At 34.7% G+C, this 7,500-nt stretch overlaps 1 pseudogene; it reads left to right on the top strand.

The window, feature by feature from the left end:
* The first annotated feature begins 2,135 nt into the window (after positions 1-2,135).
* LOC143023979 (uncharacterized) overlaps positions 2,136-7,500 on the top strand; it is an 8,938-nt pseudogene continuing 3,573 nt past the window's right edge.

Here is a 7,500-nt window from a genome sequence, read left to right as displayed (position 1 = left end):
ACTTCTCAATCTCGTCTCTCCACCTTCTGTTTGGTCTCCCTCTTCCACGCCTCCTATCTCGCGGCGTCCAGTCAGTAACACTCCATCGCCCATCAGTCGTTCGCACTAACTTAACTCCCCAATTCCACTTTCTTTCTCTTGCCACCTCTACACTATCTTCCACTCTAGTCTGCTCTCTCACCCAACTTCCTCTCTTTCGGTCTCTCAGCGTTATTCCCATCACTGATTTCTCCATTCTCCTTTGTGTAGTCCTTAGTTTTGTTTACATCGCCTTCGTCAGTTTCCAAGTCTCACACCCGTAGATTATTGCTGGCAGAATGGATTGATTGTAAACTTTGCCTTTCAAACATAAAGGGACAGAGCCTCTCAGGATTTTTATTATACTTACCAAACACTTTCCAACTAATTGTAATACGTCTTTTTACTTCATTATTATAACCTTTCGACACTTTCACCATCTGGTCTAAATAATTATTCTTTTGAACTTCTTCAAGACTCTCACCATCGATTATAATCTCTCTACATTACTTTGGTTTTACTCTTATTCATTCTTAAACCTGCTTTGAGACATTCCTTGATCAGATCACTCAGCATCTTGCAATGATAGTGGGACCAAGACTGACACAGTATATTCAAAAGGTGAAATTGATGAACGAAAGACTAATGAAGTGTACAATACGAATAAAAGGAAGAAAGTACAATATATATCAAGTGTATGCACCACAAAAGAGATGTCCTGAAGAAGAAAAAGAAAATTTCCTAGATCTTTTAGAGGAAGAATATGAGATTCTAGATGGCGATATATGACTTTTGATTGGTGATTTTAATGCTAGGGTAGGAGAGGAAAGATAAGGAATAAAAAATACAATAGGGCCATTTGGAAAAGAGACAAGAAACTCAGGAGAAGAACTAATAGACCACTGTATTAGAAACGGTTTGAAAATAGTGAACTGCTTTTATCAACATAAAGAGGAATAAAAGTTCGCTAGATATAGATGGAATAAAAATATAGGACAGTTTGATCAAAAATCAATTATCGATTACATAATATGTTCAGACAGAAGAATTTTCACCAATATAAAGGTAATACCAGGAGTGAGTTTAGATTCAGACCACAGGTTACTGGTGGCTGATCTTAAGATCGGTAAGGTAAAACCACGGCAATGTAGAAAAAGAAAAGTTATTAAAACAAAAAGTTTGCAAGAGGAAGATAAAAAGAATGCTTAAAAAAATAAACTTACACAGAAATTGGAGAAGTAAAATGATGAGGAAAAAGAAAGATGGGACATTTTGAAAGAAACAATCAGTGAGGTAGCAGAAGAAAATTTAGGGGTAGAATGGATTAGTGAAAATAGGAAAAGACACACACCTTGGTGGAATGAGGAGGTCGAACAGGCAGTAAAAACAAAACTTTAAAGTTAAGAAAGTGGCTTAGAAGAAGAACACCTGAAAGCTGAGCAGAATATGTACTGGCAGGGAAAGAAACAAATCTTACAAAAGATCGAGCAAAGACCGAGACATGGAAAGATCTGGGAGAAAGATTGACAAAGGATTTGCAGAAAGGAGAAAAGTTATTGTATGGTATAGCAAAGTCATATAGAAAAATCAAGGCAAAACGATATAACATTAAAGACCTTGAGGGAAATGTTCTTACAGATCAGGATTTGATAGACAACAGATGGACAGAATACTTCCAAGAGCTCCTAAATGCAGGAAATGAGGAACAATGGCATGAGATGGAGAAAGATTTAGATGGAGAAGAACATGATGAAATCACAGAAAAATAATTTGAATGGTCATTGAAAGAAATGAAGAATTCCAAAACATCAGGAGTAGATGAAATATCAAAAGAGCTATTAAAGGAAGGAGGAAATGTAGTACAGCAAAATATATTGAAGCTCTATAGAGAAGGAACAATACCATAGGAATGGGGTAAAACCCTAATAGTCCCAATTTTCAAAGGTAAAGGTGACGCTGGAAACTGTAACAACTATAGAGGAATTTCCTTCATACCCCACATCACAAATCTATATGAGAGAATAATTGAGAAAAGAGTAAGAGACCTAGTAAAACCATTATTAGGAGAGGAGCAGCATGGTTACAGAAGTAATAGATCAGTAACTTTTGGACTAAGAATGGTGATAGAGAAGGCATGGGAATATAACCAAAGCCTTTACATAGCTTTTATTGATCTACAAAAGGCTTTTGATTCAATACCTCGCGAAAAGGTATGGAGGTGTATGTAGGAGAGGTATGGTGTCAACGGACATCTAAAGAAAGCTATAAAAAGTTTGTATTACCCATGTGTATGCAGTGTTAGAACATCAAAGGGGCAGAAAAGTGGTTTCCTGTAGAAACAGGGGTTAAACAAGGAAGTGTGTTATACCCTCTCAACCCTTTCATTTTTATAGCATATATGGAAACTTTAATAGAAGATTTTAATGAAGGTAAAGAAGAATACTATAAAAACAGAATAATGGCTTATGCAGATGATATAGCTGAATAGAGCATAGATAGGGAGAGATCGAAGAAGACATAAAAAGGTGGAATGAGTGCTTTATAAGGAAAGGCATGAAAAGGAATGTAGATGACCGTTAGCATAAGAGAAGAACATGAGTTCAGCATCACCATAGGAAATAAGATGGTAAAAAATACAAACATCTTCAAATATCTTGGAAGTGTAGTCACTAAGGAGGGTGGAAATAAGAGTTATATTTCAGAAAGAATAAATAAATTTAGTGCAAATGTTGGAGCTCTTTGGGCAATAATACAAGAAAAATATGTACCTTTAGAAGTGAAAAGGATTATTTTCAATACTGTCTTGACTCCTACCCTAACATACAGTTCAGAAAGTTAGGTAATGACAAAAGTAGACTTGAGCAGGATTCAGGCAGCGGAAATGAGACCATTAACAGCCATAGTTGGAAAGACGAGGAGAGATAAAATAAAAAACGAAGATATAAGGAATAGTATTGGCGTCTGTTTCATGCTATGCAAAATAGATGCTGCCCAGTTAAGATGGTTAGGACATTTAGAAAAAATGGGTGAAGAAAGAATTGCAAAGGGATGCTGGGAGTGGATGCCGGATGGAAGAAGGCCAAGAGGAAGACCGAGAAAAAGATGGAAAGAAAATGTTGAAGAAGCCCTCAGCGGACATGACTTGCCCAACATCAAAACTCTGAGGGAGGAAGGGGCCTTCCATGATAGAGCCGGATGGAGGAACATGCTGGGACCACTGATAGACATAACGTCTATTACATGGAGCTGAAGTAAGAAGTAAGAAGTAAGTAAGTCATCCGCAAATCTTAGGTGGTTGAAATATTCGACATTCATCTTCAGACCTTTCTCTTCCCAACTCAACCTTCTGAAAATCTCTTCCAAGCAAGTTGTAAATAATTTGGGTGAAATTGTAAAACTTCTTTTATCTTGATCTTTTCTGTATCATATTTAGTCGAATTATAGCGGTACCTTTCGCATAAATCTTTTATAAAACACGATCTCTTTGTTTTTACCCTGCTTGCATAGCAAGTTTAGTATTGCTATTTGTTCTAAGGAGTCAAAGGCCTTCTCGTAATCTACAAAAGCTAAACAGAAAGGTATATTGCATTCTATCATTTTCTAGATTAGCTGGTTCATCGCCTGCTTTATAGTAAAACTCTAGCAAGCAAAACGTCGTACTAATAAAGGTTCCACTCTCACATGAGGTTAATTTGATTGAGCTTTGTCATTTTTCCTTACATTGCAATACTTTTTATTTTTCTGCTTCAACTTCTCTCCATAAATCCATTTATTTATTTATTTATGGACATGTAGGCTATTAAGAACCAATGTTATATTCCTTCTCTTTATACAGAAAGCAACATAGGGAGCTTCATGCACTTCTTCACTTACCGTTTTGAAATATATATATATATATATATATATATATATATATATATATATATATATATATATAGCTTTGCCTAGGAGCTTTGTTTTTGAGCTTATAGGATTTGTAGTCCTCAATATTTAGGCTTCGACATATAATCAGTACGTTCCTAATTTATCAAAATAATAGCAAATAGGATATCTAGCATAATTCCGGGTTGCAGCTATTATTAAAGGACAAGTTAGCTTCTAAAAGACACCCCCCCCGCCTTCAACACCAGTTCTAAATTTATTTGGAAAAGATAGCGAATAAAACAATAGACAATCCATCTGTCTATATTTTTACTACATTGATTAATAACATTAGTGTCACCTTTAACTGCTTCGATTGTATGCTTTATAATGTGGTAGATGTCCATCAAAGGGTTAAGAATGACAGTAGACTAACTGCTTATGGATTACTTTGTCAAAAATATGATAGTGTATATTTATGGCAAACAGAGATAAACTTAAAACTATGTTAGAAAAACACAAATATTCAATAAAATATGCTTAATATATCTCCACGATATTTCACCACATCATCGATTTGAATCATCGTTACAATGCTCTCTAAATCCCATTGTAGCTTTAGAACGGAAATAGTTGAATTCTCTCACATTAAAAACTCCCTTAAGTTTAATGCTTCCAAATGGCATTGGTCACTTACATGCCTTGCCGCTAACCAATTAATTTCCAAAGTCATCCGTCCTGCCGTCGCCTATTCATAATCTTGTGCACTGCCTGACCTGGGGGTACGTGACTTGAGTCTTCTCCAAGCTCAGTTACCTGTATTCATTTAACATATATATACTACATGCTAAAGAGGATCACAGAACCTACAGTGTTTTTGTTTCTCTTTTCTTTGATGGTGAATTTTAATTAAATGTTTACAAATGTGCTGGTACATAGAGAGAAGTATAAAATAAGAGGAAAGTTTAAGAAACCAATAAGAAACTTTTATAAGAATTGTTAGTACAATACGAGGACAGGATATGATAATGAAAAATATTTGAGTGTAATTTAGGAGTTAAACAAAGTATAGTAATACCACCATCACTTTTTATAGCAAAGATGGATGAGGTGATAAGATATTTTAAGAATGGATTCCGGCAAAGTGAAAGTGACATCATGATATAAATGGACGACAATGCAATGTAGAGTGATGATAGGCTAGATTTAGAAGAAGCATTAGTAAGATGGAACTTAATAGTGACAATTGAGCAACTAAAAATAGAAATAGGGAAGACTGAAATTATGAAAGTGGTTGAAAATAATGAATATCGTAATACACTAAGTTTACATATGCACTTTATTCATTACCCGATGATGCACACACCCCTTGCAGCGAAGAGAAAAATAGAGTATTTTAGAATCAACATTAATGTATGTATCAGAAATATGAACAATGTCAATTAGGGATGCAAGATTCAAGCTGAAGAAATGAAAGATTTGAGACTGATAAGAGGGAACGATAAGAGAGACAGAATAAAAAACTAGAATCAGAAAAGACTTAGGATTATTTCATATGATTTCTGAAAAAAGTTGACACGTCACATTTGAGATGGTTTGGTGTTAAGTATGAACACCAAGAGAAGTAAGACCTAGAGATAGACCAAATAAAGCATAAAAAGATGATGTTGACTACATATTGTAGAGATTCAATATGTTAGGACCGGTTACAGCTTAGAAAAAAACAGATACTGCAGGACGGAGGGGAGGGAAATGGAAGAATAGGCTGGCACGGTTAACAAAATCATCTCCAACTGGGAACCGAAGGGAAAAAATAAATATATGCATATGTATATGTATATATACATATACATATACATATATATATATATATATATACATATATATATACATATATATATATATATATATATATGTATATATATATATACATATATATATATATATAATGTATATATATATATCACTCCAGTTATCAATCTTCATTTTCATCATAGCTTAAGATAAACCTATATTCACATGTTCATCAGGATACTAGCCCGAATGGTATTACACTGATTCGATTACGTAAATGTGCAGATAAAAGAAAGGTTAAGAAAATAATTGAACTTCAGTTAGCCCTCTTTCTTTTTATTATAGCTTAAGATATACCCGTCTTCGTACGTTCATCAGAACACTAGTCCGAATGGTATTACATTGAATCAATCGCGTAAAGGTATAGATAGAAGAATTGTTAAGAAAGAATTGGACTATGTGCCACGATTAGGTATGTATATATTAATGTTCTCAAGAAAAGCAGAATGGACTTAAATAAGATAAATAGATCAATTATGAATAGAATGTTCCAAATTATTCATTCAAGATTTATGTTGCCTAAACCCAGGTTTTGTATGTATATATATATATATATATATATATATATTATCAACCACAATACACTTTAATTCTAAGCCACCCGAGGACTCGAACCTATGCGGCGAGAACGTTACCAGTGCCGAGTGACTTAGACCAATACCCCATATATATATATATATATATATATATATATATATATGTATATATATATATATACAGTATATATATATATATATATGTGTGTGTGTGTGTGTGTGTGTGTGTGTGTAAATACATATATGTATATATACATATATGTGTATGTGTATATACATATATATATATATATATATATATATATATATATATATACTTATATATATATTCGAACAAAGTGACATATATATTACAAAGAAATCTAAAGCAAATTTAATCTTCCGTTAATATTCTCTGCTCCTAATCTTTCCCTCCCAAATTCAATATTGACTCTCCTCGTCTAATACATATTTTCTCTCAAAGACTGAAGGCCTCTTTCAACGCCTCTTCCTTTCGTTTTACCTGTCTGTGTTTCTGTCTGTTTGTCTCTCTCTATGTCTGTTTCTCTGTCCGTCTGTTTATCTGTCTATATATCTGTCTGCACGTCTGTCTATTTGTCTATCTGTCTGTCAATCTGTCTATCTCTGCGTTTCTCTCTCTGCCTTTCTCTCTGCTATCTGTTTGTCTGTGAGTCTGTCTATCTATATGTCTGACTATCAGTCTGTCAGGCTGTCAACCTGTTAATCTGCCATCCTGCCACTCTGTGTAATTTTTTTTGTCTCTCTGCAAGTTTGCCTGTCTGAATGCCTCTCTGTCTGCCTGTCTGCTTCTCTATTTGTATGTCTGTTTCTCTATCCATCTGCCTGTCTTCTGTCTGTGTGCTCGTCTCCTACACTCACTCCAACAATCTTCTGGTCTCGCTCGACTTCCTTCCTAGTAAAATCTCTGGTCACCCTTTCCAAAAGGGATCATGGATCTATTTTCGTTGAATCTGTCGGGTAGTTGCAATTGCTCGGAGGTCACATTCTTCCACAATCATTCAGTCTACTTTGCTTGCTTTGTCGCACATCAGGAATAAGATTTTCTTATAGAGTAATCAAATTTGCCTGGTCTAGCGTGCTCCTCCTTTCACTTCGGCTCAATATTCATAAATATCTCCTTTTTTACGTTTATTTTGTTCTACTTCTGGGGGATGGAGGTTGCAGTTTGTGTGTGTGTGTGTGTGTGTGTGTGTGTGTGTGTGTGTGTGTG

This window comes from Oratosquilla oratoria, unplaced genomic scaffold (genome assembly GCF_046742065.1).
Source record: "Oratosquilla oratoria isolate Oo_2021 unplaced genomic scaffold, ASM4674206v1 SCAFFOLD75, whole genome shotgun sequence".
NCBI lineage: Eukaryota > Metazoa > Arthropoda > Malacostraca > Stomatopoda > Squillidae > Oratosquilla > Oratosquilla oratoria.
This window is presented reverse-complemented; position numbering and strand designations above follow the sequence as displayed.